A 20,782-nucleotide genomic window follows, 5' to 3' on the forward strand; every position below is an offset into this window, starting at 1 on the left:
GGTTAATTTTCACTTTCTGAGTTTGCAGAAGTCTTTTGATTCTAACATTATCTAAAATTACTTTTACATCAGACTGTTAAAAGCATTTGCACAAGTTTAAAGATTCTTGAATGTAATGACTGAATAGGCTGTTTAAAACATAGTTTATTGCAACTGACAAATACAGTTTGATAACTTGTTACATATCTTGTCTTTTTTTTGTCTCTACAAGGTAATCACACACAAATAAATGCTGCTTTGAAGTGAGTTACTTTAAATAGAAATCACTGAGTTAAAGTAACAAAACCTAATTGGATGGAACCACTGTCCATAATTTAATTGAGTTATTTGAAACAAATCTCCTTTTGTTGGTTGAATGAAACATATTTGGTTGGTTTTAAATAAACTAAAGCATGTCCACTAAACTTAACAAGTTTAAGTTACAGGGAAGCAATTGCATTGATTTGATTTGACATTACTATTTTAAATAGATTTGTCCTCATTCAGTTGTGTTGTCACAACACAAGAATTTTACATAGATTAAAAAAATTCTATTAATGTTAATAAAAAACAATTTGCTTGTGTGGAACCACTGTCCATAATAAAATTAAGTAGGTTTAAAGGATCATTTTTTTGAGTGTAAACACTTAGTATAGGTGTACCGTAACGACTCAGGATAAGACAAATCATGACAAATCATTTGGAAAACAGATTCATGATGTACATGCTCATTATATAATTTTTGAACACAAAAATGTTACGGACAGCAGCTTTAATGAAATATATGTTTTAAAGTTGTATAAGATACACAAATCCTGTAAAACTGGAAACATTGTCACAGTATTTTCTTTATGGTGAATTTCTGGCAACCACAACTAACAGTATTTTTTACTGTAAATTAAATGGGATATTATTTTATATTATAGTAATGAAGAATGACTGCGAGTCGCTACTGTAACCACAACGACAATGAGAACCACATGATTGAGCCGCCCTGAAACTTCCTATGATGCTCACATGCATTTTAAAGCTTATCTTTTATTAATGTGCTTCTTATTAAGATGACAGCTCACGATCAGGCTTCTCCTGAGAATTCACATGGGTTGAGAAGCATATATGCAAAGAAGAGATAAAGACACAAGCTACTAATGACGACTGGTGCTTCTCAAGAGCAGAGAAGCACAGATGTTACTTGCTAATGAAAAACAAGTTCCTCCTACATTCTTCTCAAACAGCTACTAACCAGTGAATGTACTAAATGATAATATCTGAACCAACCGTTTTACAATATTTACAAGTGCAAATATAGCAAGCATGCAGAAAAATCTTAAACTTGCCTACACTCTTAAAAATAAAGGCTTCTAAAAAGGGATTTTTGCAGCAATGCCACAGAAAAATCAATTTTGGGGTCCCCAACCTTTCAGTGAACAGTTCTTAAATTGTAAAGAATTTTAATAATCTTTAGGAGCCCTTTTTCTTCTATAAAGAACCTTTTGTGCATTTTAAAAGATTCCCATGGATGTTAAAGGTCCTTCACTGAACCATCAATGCCAATAAAGAACTTTTATTTTTAAGAGCATAAGATGGTTTACTGGTCTTAAAGGGTAAGTTCATTCAAAAATGAAAAATTGTCATCATTTACTCAACCCCATGCTGTTCCAAACCCGTAAGACTTTCATTCATCTTTGAAACACAAATGAAGATATTTTAAATAAATCTGAGAGCTTTCTCTCTCTCTCCATTGACAGCCACTCAACTACCATTTGATCATTCAATAAGTTCATAAAGAGATTGTAAAACTAATCCATATGGATTGAGAGGTCTAGTCCAAATTTTCTGAGGAGACACAATCACTTCATATGATGAACAGATTGAATTTAGGCTTGTATTCATATATAAACATTGATCAGAGAACATAAACAGAAGCAAAACCAAACCTGACTGATACAAGAACAAACCTTATTGGTTCTTGCGGAAGCTCAAATGTGCTGCGTAACATAAGAATGAACCTCATTGGTTCTTGTACGTCAAGCAAACATGCTTGAGCTTCCGTTTACCACAACTGATGTGTAAGCTGATGAATGTTTATATGTGAATAAAAGCCTAAATTCAATCTGTTTGTCATATAAAGCAACCGTGCCTCTTCAGAAAATGTGGACTAAACCTCTCAATTCATATGGATTAGTTTTACAATCTCTTTATGAACTTTTTGAAGCGTCAAAGTGGTAGTTGTGTAGCTATCAATGGAGGGACAGAAAGCTCTCAGATTTCATTAAAAATATCTTCATTTGTTTTCCAAGGATGAACAAAAATCGTATAGGTTTGGAATGATATGATGGTGACTAAATGATGACAGAATTTTGAATGTTTTGGGTGAACTGGTCTCGCGCCCTGACTTGTAAACACCAGTTTGGCTTAAACCCACTTCCAGTTATATCAAAAGTACAGTACATTGATTGAAAGCTTAATGTCTAAAAAACAACCAAATGCTTTTACCAATGCAAACAGCCCTCATAATGATCTCAGACTCCCAGTGAAGCACAGCGTATAGATGGGACCCAAAATGATGCATTTAGAGCCTCTTGTCCGATAAACATCGATCTTTGTCACCTTTCTCACTGGTGGCTTTAGACATTAAGGCACAATTTTCTGTACAGCTGCTTTGAAACTGCTCTGAATTGTGAAAAGTGCTATACAAATAAAATGACTATATATAAATAAGAATATATAAAGAGACACAGAGAGAGAGAGAGAGAGAGAGAGAGAGAGAGAGAGTTAAAGATGCAGCGAATGACTACTTCCACTTCCTCAGCAATACATAAACTACAGTCTGCGTATGCAGCATATTTTTCCATTATATTTACTCCAAACACAATATTATATTAAACAAGGCTAGTCTCTTTGTATACTTTGGAAGGACAATACTGATAAAAGTCTTTCCTTGAATCTTTCATGGAACAAAATTAAAGGCTATGAAATCACAGTCAATTGGTTATCGATTTCTCCTGCTGCACAGTGGCCCAAACTAACTTTTAACAATGCACTGCTCCTGCCATTAGACACATCCAATTGAAAATGTAGACAAATGATTCTGGTGTCTTTCAAAGCAGGGTGAGGAACAGCATTACTCACCATCGGCCCCTGTCACTGCACCTCTTTGTTTCAAAATGAAATGGAGATCACGTACAACAATCAAGCCTCGGACTGCTGTTTGATATATTTTATAAAATACTTAATGGATCTGTTCATTTGCAAATGACTTTGCTAAGCTAAAGCCTTAAGAAGGTAAATAATGGATATGTTTTGTGTTGAAAGTCCATGTATTAAAAAAGGCAGACAGGGCAGATGGCAGTGAAAAACAACGCTAAATGCAAATCATAAAATGCAACTAACCATATGATGATGCATAATTGAAAAAGCAAAATGAATAGGCCTCTAAAAACAAATATGCATATACACTGATTTTTTGATGCTGTTCACTTATTTTGATTCAACACCATTGTATTAGGTTTCTGGTTCAAATTCAATTGCTTCATGTTAAATTAAGTTGAAACAATTACTTTTTGACTTAACTTGATGTTTTTATATTAAAATAACATGTTTCAATCAAGTAAACCCAACCAGGACTCAATCAAACAGGATTTTCACTTCCCATCATGCTTTGCAAAGGGGCTGAACTAGGAGTGTATATGATGAAATAGTGTTATTTTAAGCAGTTTTTAGGAAGATGAGAAAATGGAAAGACTTTTTAATGTTTACTGTTCTATTATGTTGGTATTTAAAAGTTTCTATTAATTAATAGTTTTAGGGTTACCATTGTGGTGAATTGTTGCACTTGTGCTTGGGTTGAGGACCTGCTAACAAACTTTCAAATTACTTTAATAAGAAAGTAATCATTGTGGTAGTGCTCTGGGTTGCATTTCCCAAAAGCATTGTAAGCCTATGTAGATTGTAAAACCATTGCCACCAATGGACTTATGATCAATTTGGGCTTTACAATGTTTTTGGTTAAGGCAATTTAGGATGAATCCAGTATCACATCTAGATTTCTAACAAAAACATCACAAAAGTTATGTAAGTCACAAAATTAAACAAGAAGAAGTAATTGTAAAAATCAATGTATATGAAAACAATTTATTTTTTATTATTTATTGATTGCTTTTTATTTATTTTATTTTAAATGAACACAATTGATTCTAGTTAATTTAACATGGTTGATTCTATTGGATTTTACTTGTCTCAGTCATGTGGAACCGCTGTCCATGATTGAATTGAGTAAGTTGGACATAACTATTTTACATAGATTCTTCCTTAGTCAGTTGTTTTGTCACAACTCAAGGATTTTGCATAGAGTAAGAATAAACCTTTAATGTTAATAAAAACTAAATTGGTTGTGTGGAAACACTGTCCATAATTGACTTGAGTTAGTTTAAAGTGTCATTTTTGAGGTAAAAATTTAATTTATTAACACTCAAAAGCTATTCTTTGAATTAATGTAATTAAATCATGGAAAGGATTTCCGCGTGATTAAATGGCTTTCTTTCAGCATTAAGCACTTTTGTTAAGCTAACTTAAATTGCATAGATCAACTTGATCATCTTAAGTAAATGAGTTGGTCCAAAACATTGCAAATTAGTTGGGCTGACACTATTAAATTAAGCTGTGCCCAACCATAGTAAATAAGTTGAATCAACCTTAATAAATTAAGTTGACCCAATGTAAGTACATTAAATTGGAATAACAGAATTGCATAATGCTGAAATAAAGCAACTTAATCATGTGGAAATCCTTTCCATGATTTTTTTTTTGTTCGTTCAAATAGTTATTTTTTTGAGTGTATAAATAGTCTTTGGGAACAACTAGAAACTATTTGTAAGTCAATACCAACAGAGACTGTTGAAAAGTACATAAAAACAATGCCAGCAAGAATGCGAGCTGTTACCAAGGCCAAAGGAGGCCATACATTTTATATTATATTATATTATATATATATACACAGCTATGGAAAAAATTAAGAGACCACTTAACATTGATTTCTGAACCTGGAGTGGTCTCTTAATTTTTTCCATAGCTGTATATTTATATATATATATATATATATAAGCAAGTAAAAATTACATACTATAAATTTGGTTAGTGTTTAATGTAAAACCCTGATTTAAAACATGGCAATGACTTTTAGCGTACGTGTGCGCTTGACCCTTTGCATTGCGTAACACGCATTGGCCCTGAATCTTCACTTTTGAAAACTGATCTTAATGATATTTTACTCCACAGGTTTGAAGGTGTCTGTGGATGCATCTGTTATCAGCATTTCCTTCAAGTTAACCTTAAAGAAGACAGTCCACTGAATGTCAAGTTTTATGGTCTGGACCTTTTTAAAATGCCAGTTATTTATTTTGACAAGGTTGAGCGACCTGAGAGATGCCACTTTTTCCTGCCAATGATCTAAACGACACAATGCTGCAGCCCAGCATGGGTGGATTCAGACACTGGGCTTTCTGAACCTGGCCAGAGCTCCCGCTGCTCTTTTTGAAATAGCAGAAATTTGATTGAATAAATGGCGATTTGAAAGGCCTCCGCTCCCATCAGCGGATCCTTTGGACGAGCCGAATGATCGTGATTGAATGTAAAATCTGCACACCGCCAAATACAGGCTTCAGATTCCAAGGGTCTCATACTGGGCTCGCATTTTAAACTGACTTGATTTTCTATGAAATTAAAGACAAGAATATGAAAGGTCACTGAACCTGGTGGACTTGTATGTAGCGTATTTCTGGACATGAATGACGGCTGTTCAATTGAGCAGAAATTGGATGGCTGAGGTGGAAGTCTACGAGAGAAAATCTTCAGCACAGAAACAGAACGAGGCCTCGGATGACTTTTGCTTCTTTTGCTCTAATTTACACTCATAAAGGATGCTTTCCTGACACTCAGAAACGACCCCAAGGACATCCTGTTGCAATTCAATCTAACATGTAAAATGGAGAAAGAGTTCTGTGTGAAATTAATGGCCCCATGGACCGTCATTTTTATAGTTGTTGGCAAGAGAACCTCCGGGTATCCGTGAGGTTGCAGTAATGGTGTTGCTTACAAAGAATCTGTCAGTGCAAACGAACTCACTGCATTTCTCCCAGACGTCCAATATAGTGCAGCTCAAAGACAGCTCGTCCTCTCGCTGTACACTGCTCGAGAGGTCCTGGGCTTCAAAATGACCTTTTAAACGGTGGCAACAAGCCACTGACCTTTTCAGGTAGAGGCAGCAGAGCATGATCAAGTGTAACCTCAAATTCACAGATGAACACTGAGTAGTAATTGTTCATTTAGAAGTACATTCTCACTGTTCCACATGCAAACTCTCACTATGAGACAAATAATATACTGTTTGCAATATCTATCTATCTATCTATCTATCTATCTATCTATCTATCTATCTATCTATCTATCTATCTATCTATCTATCTATCTATCTATCTATCTATCTATCTATCTATCTATGCATTCATTTACATGTATATCATTCTGTCTATCTATTGATTTATCAACCCATCCATCATTCTACCATCTATCCGTCCATCCATCCATTTATGCATTTGTTTACCCATCTATCCATCTGTCTATCAACCATCCATTATTCTATCTATATATCTATCTATGCATTCATTTACATGTCTATCATTCTGTCTATCTATCGATCTGTCAACCCATCCATCACTCTACCATATATCTGTCCATCCATCCATCCAACCATCCATCCATTTATGCATTCGTTTACCCATCTATCCATCTGTCTATCAACCATCCATCATTCTATCTATCTATCCTTAATTCTATCTATCTATCTATGCATTCATTTACACATCTATCATTCTGTCTATCGATCTATCAACCCATCCATCATTCTACCATCTATCCGTCCAACATCCATCCATTTATGCATTCGTTTACCCATCTATCCATCTGTCTACCAACCAACCAACCAACCAACCATCCATCATTCTATCTATCTATCTATCTATCTATCTATCTATCTATCTATCTATCTATCTATCTATCTATCTATCTATCTATCTATCTATCTATCTATCTATCTATCTATCTATCTATCTATCTATCTATCCATCCATCCATCCATCCATCCATCCATTCTACTTCATTGCCTGCATCCTGTTTGCTACATCATTTCAAATTGAAATGGAATTTAAATCTGAATGACATACAACCCTCGTTTTTTAAACACTTTCCCCAAACACTCCTTCTGTTCCATCAACATCTGCACGATTAACATAAAAGCACTGTGAAAGTGCACAACAGTAGTTTGTTGACTTTACCTTAACCCCTGGATGACTGGCATCCCATCACCAAAAATAAGTCTTGCGGATGCATTAGCCGGCGGTCCCGTCAGTTTTGCAGATCCAGTGGAGGTGGATCTGACGGCTGGCGTCGGAGACCGACACTATCAGGCATTACATCTCTGCCACTCAGAAACAATGGATGAACAAACCAATTTCACACAGGCATGCATAAGGTCAGACAACTCCAACAAACACCCTCCACGAGGAAGCGCACGTACCGCCCAGGATGGAAGATATTTGGAAACGGAGACAGAGCGAGTGCAGGAACGAGGGGTGGAGAACAGGAAAAGGCTGACATACATGCTGCTTATACGCCACATTTCTTATTTCTACAACTGTTGGAACTGTCAGTTCCACAACACAGCCAGAGGAAAAAAGAACAAGATCTATATCGTCTTCCAGACACTCTGCCAGAAACACACTATTAGGGCAATACTTCTGCAACTCACTCAGCACCGGGGCTCGTCTTTTGGTGCCGAAAAATGCTAATCAGGATGCTACCGCCGGTCTCTCTAGGCTAGGTGAAAAAGGTTCATAAACAACCTCACCAGTCTCTTTCTGCAGCCACTGGAGTGTCTCTACGACACCACAGATGGGCTTTGTCTTTCATATCGGACTGAAAAATCAATCTCGCGGATTTCACAGTGAGACTGTCAGAGTTTTCTATGAATCTTCCACACATCTGATGCCCATTACGCCTTGAGGCCTTCTCTCTCTCTCTCTCACTCTCTGGATCATGCTTCCACGGAGTCTCACTGTCAGGTCCACAGTGAGCTATTTATAAAGAACAGAGGTTTCCAGATTCGGATCCAAGATGACCGTGTAGGCCTGCAGCAGGGCAGGTCCGTCCCACGCGCTCCCCTAAGGCTCTGACCTTCTGTTCATCGTAACCATCCAAATCGGCGAGACCCTACCGCATGTTTTTCAACTGTTTAAAAAAGGAGACAAAATAAAGCTGAGAGGAATGATTTTATTTGCTGGGATGTCTCATTTTTCATATGAAGGACTCGATGCCAAACGACAGAGAGCCGGGACGTGCAAAACTACATAGCTAGGTAGATTGTTTAAACAAGTAGTCCATTAAACAGTCTTTAGAAAGGACTAGGTCTGCATTTACACTGGCACAAAAAAAATCAGATTTTTTACTCACATCTGACACAGATCGGAATTTGTAGCACACGTGTAAAGATGAGATGACGATTTTTCAAATCCGTTCTGAGCCTCTTCCAAATGTGTTTTTAAATCATACATATCCAATATCTGGGCATCTAACCTACGTCTAAACATGTATATCCGATTCCCCTTGGAATTCCAAGCTCCCACAAGGTGAGCGCGACACGTTTGAGCACAAAGATTAAAGCTTTTTAATGTCATATTATAAAGCTGACGTGCCTGTATGCGATCCCACTAAAACTCAGCTTTTTTTACTAAGGTGGAAAGTTTATATTTAAGAAATTACACACACACACAAACATTCAGGAGCATAGAAACTGATTTTCAACCTCTGCTCTGTGAATTTTTGAAAGCTACTGAAAGCTACATTATAGGCTATACCTCAGCAATGAGGTGACAACTTCACTGTTTTTGTAAATAAACTAACAAGCTTCACTATTACAAACAGACTCACACAGGTGATTCACACTCACAATCTCTCTCAAGTTAAAGTTAAACGTTGAAAACCTCAAAGATATCTGAAACTGTGGTAATTCAAGCTTCAGTTGCTCCAAAAAAGGAAAATACCTCATTATGCTATTTATGTATGGGTCAAGGGACATGATTAATTGCGAATTTTTTGTGGTGACATTAATATTTTTCATGATGAATCACATTTTCATGTTAAATTGACAGCCCTTATTATAACATCTAGCCTCAGAAGAACAGTGGAAGGAAGTCTATTAATGCAAAGAGTTTTAAAATGATATGAAGTACGTATGGATAAGGTGTATAAAGAGAAAAGAGAAGACCTTGAATTAAGAAAGTGCACAAAACATGAGAGAAGGAACAGAGTACTGAGAAAATTACCAATTAAATGAACCGTTATTGAATTCCATTGAATGAATATATTGCTTTTGGCTAAATTTAATTAATCTACATTTTACTGCACACCCATTATTTGGCATGAGCTCATATGTAGAAATAAAGAAGAAGTGAGATACAGTTAACACATTGAGAATGATGTATTTTGTTTCCTGTTGTTGTGTCATACGAGTTGAAACCTTGTGTGTAACTTGAAAGGGTAAAAATAACCGAAGACGCAGCCAGAAAGCACAGAAATAATCAATCATAAATATCAAGTTCTATACTCCTGATGAAAATAATAAGCAGTACACTACTGCACTAATGATCATCCTAATGTAATAGTGAAAATGGATTTATCTGTATCTGCTTCCAGTTCACATGTGTAATAAGATTAATATAATTTTACCCAATCTTATCACATCTACATTCCTCCCCCCCCATATTTATGTTATCATATGCAACATATATTTAACCAGTATCACACATAATCATGATCACTGGATATATTAAAGTATTATATAATATTATTATATTAGTATTACTAATATAGACACTGAAGACTGGAGTAATGATGCTGAAAATTCAGCTTTGCCAACACAGAAATAAATTACATTTTAAAATATATTCAAATAGAAGAGTTATTTAACACATATAAAATTTTTCACAATATTACTATTTTATTTATTTATTTTTTATATCAAATAAATGCAGCCTTGGTGAGCATAAGCGCCTTCTTTTGTCCTAAAACATAAAAAATCGTACCGATCCCAAACTTTTGAACGGCAGTGTATATATGACAAATTGGCAACATTAGAAAAATAATTTAAAAAACAAACAAACAAGCTGCTTCCAGTAGTGACCAAGAGAAAATACACTGCCCGCTGTGTACAATTACTGGGCAACTGGGCATAAATTTCTTTGAAGTGGCAACAGATCAAACAAATTAATTTGGGATTGGACCGAAAAGGCACTGGAGCTGTTTGGAATTGCCTTTGAACAAAGACACGGCGGAAAGACATCTCATGGATCCAAACCCACAAGGCACAGTCAGATCCTGTAATTCAAGTTTAAGACAGGAGACTGCATGGGGAAAGTAATTGGTTTGGAAATTCCGTACAGTACATTTACAGCATTGTGTCTCCTGAGGACTATTGAGGAACGCCTTGTGATGAGTCCTCCAAACATTTCCACCCAAGCGCTCCACAGACATGCACTTATACAGCGCACTAAAACTGTAATGTTTAGTGCAGATAATACTTGTCTGGAAAATATCCTGCATAAAACTAGCCTCCACTTCAAACTTCATGCTTTATCTTCATTGTACATTTTGAATAAAGTAAGTTAAGTACAAGTGACAAAGCCCCTTTTCCTTTCAATCATATTTTGACCTCAAGACAAAAACTCATTGTCTCAGAAACAATGGTTTCTTTCCACCATTCGCAAGCTCTACAAAAAACACATTTTCAAGAACTTCAAGTTGGATTTCTGTAAATGTACAACTGAAACAGAACATAGGTGTATATTCAAAATGGTTGAAAGAGGAACATCTCATCAATAAAAGATCCAAGACCCTCAAGATGTAACACTATCAGACTTTTGCGGTTATGAGTTTGCATTAGAATCAGCTTCAAGAGCACAAGTGCAGATAGCCAATCTGCAAGGCAAGAACATGAAACAGGATTGTATTAAACTTCATTTGAGGAAGGTTTTAAATAAAGAAAACACGGACAAGACGGTTGGATCATGTATAATTAGCAAAGCAGAACATGGAAAGGAAAAACAAGGGCGAACTGCTTTCGTACAGCACCAATTTTCCGACAAAAGGAGAACTTACCCCAGTTCCTTGGTAAATAAGGGTTGACCACATGTTATTCTCTACAATTCCGTCAAATTACATTTTATCACACTAAACTGGCTGTATTTTGTCTGTACAACTTGCTCATTTGGAAAACCCAGTCTTTCATTCTTGATTTCATCCAGAAAACCAGGAATTTGTGAATCTTTTTTGGACAAATCTGACTTTTTGGAAGGTTAAAGGATTAGTTCACTTTCAAATAAAATTTTTCTGATAATTTACACACCCCCATGTCATCCAAAATGTCCATGTCCTTCTTTCTTCAGTCGAAAAGAAATAAAGGTTTTTGATGAAAACATTCCAGGATTTTTCTCCTTATAGTAGATTTCAATGGAGCCCAAACGGTTGAAGGTCAAAATTACAGTTTCAGTGCAGCTTCAAAGGGCTTTAAATGATACCAGACGAGGAATAAGGAATAAGGGTCTTATCTAGCGAAACGATTAGTCATTTTCAAAAAAAAAATGTTTTGGTTTCACCAAAACCGCACTTTTATATTCTTCAAAAAGCTTACGCAGTATGTCATATGCCTTCACTATTCTACTAATGGAAAAAATGGAACTGGTGTTGCGTTAGTTCTGTAAGTTGAATAGGGAAAGCATAGGACATACAGCTTAAGCTTTTTGAAGAACACGAAAGTGCGGTTTTGGCGGAACCACTTTGAAGGCGATCATTTGTTTATATAAAGCATATACATTTGCATTTTTTTTTTTTTAAATGACCGATCGTTTCGCTAGATAAGACCCTTATTCCTAGTCTGGTATCGTTTAAAGCTCTTTGAAGCTGCACTGAAACTGTAATTTTGACCTTCAACTGTTTGGACGCCATTGAAGTCCACTATAAGGAGAATAATCCTGGAATGTTTTCATCAAAAACCTTAAAAACAAAGAGGGCCAATATTTTGACCCTCATAAATGCATTCTGCTTCTTTCTAATAAACATATGAATAGTAAATTGAGTACTCAAGGCCAGAACACAAAAAAAAAATAAAAATCAGGAAACCATTAATATTTCATCAATATTTCGCCTCTATCCATTCAATATTTAAATGGCATAGAGCGATAGATGACAGCACTGGGAACTAATGACTCAAATGCCACTGCCATGTCGTCACTTTTTCTCCTCTCTCCCCTGAGAGAAATAAACGAGCGGTAAATATCAAGAGGAAATGAACGCAATCCGTAACCTGTGATGTATAATCCCAGAAGAACCGAGACACCATGAATCTCCGCTTTCTCATTTGCTTCTTGTTGAATGTGTTTACTGGAACGCAACTGAAGTTGGCAGAAACCGCAGAGACCGCATGTTTTTTGACCTTCTCCTCGTCTCCGTAATGAAGGGTAGCTGCTGTGTTATTAATTGCCTGATTGGTGAGCTCGACTCCATCCATGAATTGGTCAAGAGCCTCATCCGCTGAAGAGGCAACTCCCTCCCTGTGAGGAATCTGTACATATCAAAATGGAGGTTTCAAGCTTAAAAAAAGAAAACAAATGAGCAAAGAATACCATAAAAGTGATCCATCCCACTTGTGTCAAGTCTTCTGGTGTTTTTTGTGAGAAACGCACTATAATTTACAGCCATATTCACTGAAAGTTTCACTGTGACTGGATCAGTGAGCTCAATTCATCAATGAATCATTCAGAGACCTTTTGTGAATCGGATCAACTGTGACCAGACCCAATTCTAAAGAATGATTCCTTCACAAATGTGACATCTTTGTGAAATCAACATTTATTTTGGTCTATTCCTCACACAAAACATTATAAGGCCTTGGAACTTGTTATTTTGAGGCTTGAAGCCTTCAGTCCTAAATCAATGTGATAGCATGGAAAAGAGTGACCACACACAAACAACAGACTTTTCATTTCTGGGGTGAATATTGCTTTAAGCTCAAGTGCAATTTTCATTGAGTGATTCCTCTATGAAACTCAAGCTTGGAAAGGAATTAGCTTTAAAAATGTAGAAGTTTAACTGCATAATTCTGGGGGTTCATTAAGAAATCTTCTCCAACACATTTCTCGAAAATGAAATCATTTCAATGACAACACATCTGTGCAACTTTACAGTAAAGGTTGCAAGCCAACCAAAGTTCACGTCTCCCCGCTGAGCAGCCCTTGGCTCAGAATCACTTTGTTTCCATCATTCATTCATTTTCTGCTTCACACTTGCAGCTGGTCTACTTTCTCTCTCTTTTTCTCTCACTCTGAATATGCACACTGTAGTATACAACACCCTTGAAATGTGTGAGGGAAGTTAAAGTCTTAGAGTTTGGCACTTACATTAATATGAACTGCTCCTTACATTATTCTGCATATATTTTCCTCACTCATGTTTTGAAAAATGCATGTTTATTCAGCTATGACATCTAGCCTTTCAATGAATCCACCAATAAATAAGTGCAAAATTATTCGAAAACACTGAAATGGCAAAAGTGAATTTGTTTTTAAATCCATAGAAGTGTGTTGGACGCAGTTGTGGCCAATTGAAATTGGCACAGGCAAATGTAAAAGTAGATCACAATAGAACTGCAAAACAACTAAATTTACATTTCCTGAAGGACATGCCAGCGCTTGCAAGAGCAACATAGCGTAACATTTTTTGGATGATTGATAGTATCAGACACCTAAATAAAAAGTATCAAGACACTTAAAAAAGGAAAATTCTGTCATCATTAACATTACAAATCTTATTTTCTTTCTTCTAAAGAGAACAAAAGAAGATATTCTGAGAAATGTTGGTAACCAAACAGTTTTGGACAGTTACCATTAACTTCTACAGTATGAAAAAAAGGGTGAACTATCGCTTTAAGACAAAAAAAAAAAAAATCACACCACTAAATTACATACAAAAATCCATATCTTTATGCATATATACATATATGCATATATAAAATAATTTATATATACACACACATGCACCACACACATACACACACACATATATATGTATGAGACCGTCCTCCAAAAAAAAAAAAAACAACAACAAACCTATAGGTCGTTTTTCAAGCACCTTATTTATGTTTACCTATATTTACGTTTTAATGAGTTTGTTTGCTCATATAAAAGGTATTAGGTTTAGCTAGTTTGGCTTGCTGTCCACTGATGAGGGGCTCGACAAAGCAGCTTCAACTCGAGCTCTGATATACCCCCACAGTGAATAAATACAGGATATGATTACATAGGGCAAGGTACCTGAGATAAAGGGGGAGGTGGAGGGATGCTGGAACAGCTGAGACTGAAGAGAGGTAAGCAGCTGCTTATATACTCTGGCTGTTGGTTGGAAGATTAGATGGGCTCGCTCCTCCCTAAATTAGGTTCAGGAACTTCACTTAAACTCATAAAGCCGTCTATCTGGTGTAAAAATAATGACAGTGTCGTGTTACGTCTGTCGTCATGAAATGACATATGACTGTCGCTACCAATCAAAATGCGTGTTCATTTAAATGCAATGTGTGGACTTCTTACTGCAATTTTCCTATTTCCATTTAGCAAAACTCATTTTTTATTAACGACTACACCCACTCCATTCCACCCTTCCTCTAAACCTACTCTTAGTGATTTATAGTGCATATACACTTTATGAGCACGTGTTCCCTGGGATCGAACCCACGATCACATGATTGCATGTTATATATTGCAACGCTCTGCCATTTGAGCTACGCGAAACCCGAAATATGACGCAGATAACAGGGTACAATGCATTAAAATGAAAGTGTCCAGTTGTCAATAGGGGTGCAACTTTAATAAACGCTCCTATGAGTCATAATTCAGGGAAGCGACAAACGACCAATATAGGCGTATTGGTTGGAGAACATGTTGATATGTATACATATATACTATTTTCTAGGGCATTAATTCATATTCAAACATCTCTCTCATCAGTGTTTTGTATATGAAGCCACTGTTCTTTATGCTTAATTGCTTCATCAGGCTTATGTGAAAGACCAGTATTTACTGACACAAAGATAAAGACATCTCACCATATGAAAACATGACCGATAACCCTTGAAGACAGACATAAACATTTTAATCACAGCTGTGAGGGTTTTCACTCGGCAAGGGCATTTACACACACACACACACACACACAGCTGCAAGTTTCCACTGGATTTCTGAAGCATTTCTGAAAAATTCATAATGACATCCCCTCTGGACGAATCCAATCATGTGCTTCTGTTAAAAGAAAGAACTGCCATATTGTGTGGATTCTAAAATAACATATTGGATCTTGACCTCTACAAGAAGTTCTTGGGTCTTGTGTATAAATATTGTGTACCCACAAATGGGTTTTGTAAGGAATAATTAAAGAATTCAAGAGTCAGTTATTCCACTTAAGCTACCATTATCAAAAGCACATGTCTATTAAACATGTTTATCTCAAGACGTTATTCACCTTTTAAACCTAACAGACGTCACTAAGTATCCTGCTCAAAATAGCCCTAAAGCCACCATTATTAGTTGGGAAAAACATTGCAAAATGACAAAGAACTGCAATGGCAAAGTATAGAAAATGAATCCCCCAAAACCCCTGTCAGCCAATCAGAATCAAGAATTCAAACAATTCTGTAAACAAACGTAATCAGCACAAATGGTTGCATATGTGTCATGCACCAGAAGAGAATGAAATTGCTTTCGCAAACAGAAAACACTTGCTTTCCATCAATTTGCGATGTGCAAATAGATCTGACCAGCACTGCAAGATGACCTGGTTGAAACCGTGATTCATGCATTTAACTGATAATGGAGTAGCAAACAGACTCAAGCTGTGTGTGATGGTTGGTCTTTTGGTAGATAATCTCGTAGTAATATGTCTTGCTATGTAGCATAACTGGGAGAGAGTGTACACTTTTATCAGCTATCAGATGATAGTACTTCACATTTTCAGTGTGTCGACTATCAACTGGAGTGATACAGATCATATGAAATCTTCTGCATGCTTATGTGAGGTTTTGCCCAATCAATTTTGGGTAACACTTTATTTTTTAAGGTGACAATACATTATAAATAACAGTCAATTATGAATAATTACAAGTAACTAACTCTAAACCAAACCCTAACCATAACTCTATAGTAAGTACACGTAGTTAATTAATATTACTCAGTACTTACTACGTCGCCTTACAATCAAGTGTAACCCAATTTTGTACTAATCATGATATTAAAGGGGACCTATATTGCCCCTTTACAAGATGCAATATAAGTCTCTGGTGTCCCCAGAATGTGTCTGTAAAGTTTCAGCTCAAAATACCCATAGATCATTTATTACAGTTTGTCAAATTTGCCCCTATTTGGGTGTGAGCAAAAAAACACACCACTTTTGTGTGTGTCCCTTTAAATGCAAATGAGATGCTGCTCCCGGTCCCCTTTTCAGAAGAGGGCGGAGCTTTAACAGCTCACGCTTTGGTTGCTCAACAACAACAAAGCTGGAGAATCTCATGCAGCCAAAATGGCGATGTTCAGCCTTACATTGTTCAAACCGGAGTCAGACACTGATCGAGAGACTCAGGAAGAAGTTAAAGGTGCCCTAGATTCAAAAATTGAATTTACCTCGGCATAGTTCACAGTTCAGTACATGGAAATGACATACAGTGAGTCTCAAACTCCATTGCTTCCTCCTTCTTATATAAATCTCATTTGTTTAAAAGACCTCCGAAGAACAGGCGAATCTCAACATAATACCAACTGTTACGTAACAGTCTGGGTGTACTCCCCCAATATTTGCATATGCCAGCCCATGTTCCCAACATTATGAAAGGCATTAGACAAGGGCAGAACGTCTGGATGTGCACAGCTGAATCATCAGACTAGGTAAGCAAGCAAGAACAATAGCGAAAAATGGCAAATGGAGCAATAATAACTGACATGATCCATGATATCATGATATTTTTAGTGATATTTGTAAATTGTCTTTCTAAATGTTTCGTTAGCATGTTGCTAATGTACTGTTAAATGTGGTTAAAGTTACCATCGTTTCTTACTGTATTCACGGAGACAAGAGCCGTTGCTATTTTCATTTTTAAACACTTGCAGTCTGTATAATTCATAAACACAACTTCATTCTTTATAAATCTCTCCAACAGTGTAGCATTAGCCGTTAGCCACGGAGCATAGCCTCATACTCATTCAGAATCAAATGTAAAGATCAAAATAAACACTGTACTTACGCGATTAGACATGCTGCATTATGAACACTTTGTAAAGATCCATTTTGAGGGTTATATTAGCTGTTTGAACTTTTGTTATGTTGTTTAAGGCAAGCGCGAGCTCCGTGGGCGTGGAGCACCAGATTTAAAGGGCCACACACCCTGAATCGGCTCATTTCTAATTATGCCCCAAAATAGGCAGTTAAAAAAATTAATTAAAAAAAATCTATGGGGTATTTTGAGCTGAATCTTCACAGACACATTCAGGGGACACCTTAGACTTATATTACATCTTTTAAAAAAAGTTCTAGGGCACCTTTAAAATCTGGACATTTCTGAATGGTTAGTGGATAAATTTATGTTGTTGCTGTGGAGTTGATTCAACTCATCGACTAGCATGTGCTGTCATGTTACTCTTTTGTGCAAATCCAGCGTTGAATTGACCCACGTCTGTGAAGCAGTCCGGCGTAAAATGAGGCATGACAACAACACTCTACTACAACAACTCTTCCTCTTCTCTAAAGCTGAAGACTGGAGTAATGATGCTGAAAATTCAGTTTTGCCATCACAGGAATAAATAACATTTTAAAATATATTTAAATAGAAAACAGTTCTTTTAAATTGTAATTATTTCACAGTATTACTGTTTTTACTGTATTTGTGATCAAATAAATGCAGCATCGTTGAGCATAAAAGACTTTAAAAAATGCATTTTTGTTAAATTTTAACATGTTCTGCCAATTAGTTGTGGATTTCCTCCAGTGTGGCATCTCTCTATCTGTGTTGCACCCATTATTGTCAGCCTGCATCATTTCCGCAGCATCTCACTGGTCAACAGCTTTAAGATGGGTTCATCACAGTAACTACAGAATGTTTAGAAGCAGATGCATTGACAGCTGCAACAACATCTTGTCACTGAGCATTCAATCATTTGTTAGCAACACCCACACAGAAAATGTTGAGCATGCATTTGTGCATTTTGCAAAGTAGCCAAAGTTCTGTACTTCAAATCATAGGATCAATCTACAGTTTCCTGAGGGATGGTAAATAAAATATGTTCTGGATCATTCAAGAGTAAAACACACAGAAAAAAAGAGAAGATTTTTCAAAGATGTAAATAAAACAGGGATTATAGGAGTGCGAAAATACAATTTCAGCCTTTCAACATTAAAATTTCATGCTTAATTCAACATGAACATTTTCAGTGTACATTATGAAACATACCATGGTGCAGTAATGGAAAAAATAACATGGTGCCAAGCTGATGTACCACGGTACCAAATTCAAAGAATACCATGGTACATGTTCAAAAAACATGGTAAAAATGTAGAAATAGATGTAAATATGTAATGTGTCGATTACAAAACTCTAAACAGACTATAATAAACTTTCCCAAGCGCTCCTGGAATTATGAAAAAATGGCTCTGTCAGCAGCAGTGGATTTGTGGTTATGCTCGGGGGAATAAATAAATAAACAAAGGCATTACAAACAAAATTAATTACAAGAGGAGGCGAGTAAATAAGCTGCCACACCTCTAGTTCAATTAAGAGTCGTTTGTTCGTTTTGAAGTGTCGTTAGTCATGACAGACAGCTCAGGCAGATGGGCTTCTTAAAGTTACAGTAGTCGCATTATTTATTGTTAGTTGCATAGAGTTTGTCACAAAAAGACGTGTGAGCCAACAAGAGCGTCCCTCTCCATCTCGCTAATTAGATACCGATCTGTCTTTCATACACGCTTGCACACAAAAACAGACTCACAAACATACCGTAGATCAGTCAGACAAACTCAATCACATGCCTCATACCTGTCAAGGTTAAAAACAAACAAATTTCCAGATAAATATGCACCATTCAGAGTCATTAACTACACACACACACACACAGCCGATCACAATTTGGCTTATTAGACAGTCATGTCATAACCAAGGAAAGACGATATGGCTCTCTGCTGTTAGATAAAACCTTCTAGTTCCTTCTCATCTCTTTCTGCTGCTTTTGCTTTTATATTTATCTGAATAGCATCTATGAGCTGGACCGTGGGCAGAACAACATGGGGACTTTGATGACGGATGACAGAGAAAGTGGCGGTCCCTCAAGACTCTACCGTGTTCTGATGAGTTTCCTTCAGGCAATAATTAAAGAAAGCTGAGGTAAACACATTTCCTCCAGTGCTGGGATGACTAACTAACAAAAAGTAGAGACGCTACTGACTTAAAAGAGAAGCTCTGTCATTATTTACTCGCTCTCATGTCATTCCAAACCTGTTTGCTGTTATTTTTTTCCAAGGAAAACAGTGAAGCTGAAGACATTTTTGAAGAATCTTCACAAAGCTCTTTCCATACAATGACACTGCTAGCACAACAACAATGGAAAAGTGTTGTTCTGTGTACACTACTGTTCAAAAGTAAAACATTTTTTAAAAAAGTATCTTCTGCTCACCAAGGCTGCATTTATGAATGCACTTTTGATCAATTTAATGCATTCATGCTGAGAAAAAAAAAAAAAAAAAAAAACTGACTCTAAACTGTTTCACAATATGTCCTTCCAAGTAAGTGTTTCTCAATAACACTACAGGTGCTTATAAGTAATAATATCAATCTCTTTCATTATTTTTCATCTTTTAAAAAAAATACTATTCTGAACTCAAAATATGCTATTGATTAAATGAACCTGAATTACAGCTATATTTCTAAGGTTCCAGTGTTAGGAACTTACTACTAAATGGTATTATGACATTACTTTTCAATAGGGATGCAGTTTTTATCACTTTTTCTAGAACAAGTCTGATACTTTTATCTTTAGAACTTGCAGATATTGAGTAGCAATACTTGTATTTTCATTGTGTTTTAGTTTTAAAAAATATTGGGTAGAGAATAGGGCTGGGTATTTGACAATTCGATTGATGCTTTTGATTTGTTTTGATTACGATTTCAATTCGATTCAATTCGATATTGATTATTTTGGATGTAGTATTTCAATTACAGTAAATGCCAAATTTTCTAGAGGAAAAAAAAAATCTCTCAACTAATGCTGTAAACTACACATGTAAGTCATAATAATGAAGGTTAAATTAACTTTCTTATATACAAACACTTAAATTACACTCAATGATGTTTTTATTATAAATAAAGTTTAGAATTACATAATCATATTTCTACTCCAATTCGTTTTTCTTTTAATAAAAAACATTCAAATTGTGGTTGTCATAACTGATTTATTCAAACATGCATTAAATATTGAAGAACATTAAAAATTATAATGAATATGTAATGGTGCATAGCGATATTTATCAGAGTGCTGCTCTCTAGAGTTATGAGTTGACTAATGAGTTTATGGTCACTGAATATGTTTTTCTGAGGTGAATGTGACGTTACGTGACATTGTTTACAAGTTGTTTTATTGACGTATTTCCAAGGTTGAAACACTGATTGAGC

General features: G+C 36.0%; 1 protein-coding gene across 4 annotated transcripts in view; it reads right to left on the minus strand.

Annotated features, from left to right (window-relative positions):
- Window positions 1-20,782, minus strand: part of LOC137018552 (kelch-like protein 29) — a 307,293-nt gene that overhangs the window by 178,858 nt on the left and 107,653 nt on the right. The window lies entirely within an intron of this gene.

This window comes from Chanodichthys erythropterus, chromosome 4 (assembly GCF_024489055.1).
Source record: "Chanodichthys erythropterus isolate Z2021 chromosome 4, ASM2448905v1, whole genome shotgun sequence".
Classification (NCBI taxonomy): Eukaryota; Metazoa; Chordata; class Actinopteri; order Cypriniformes; family Xenocyprididae; genus Chanodichthys; species Chanodichthys erythropterus.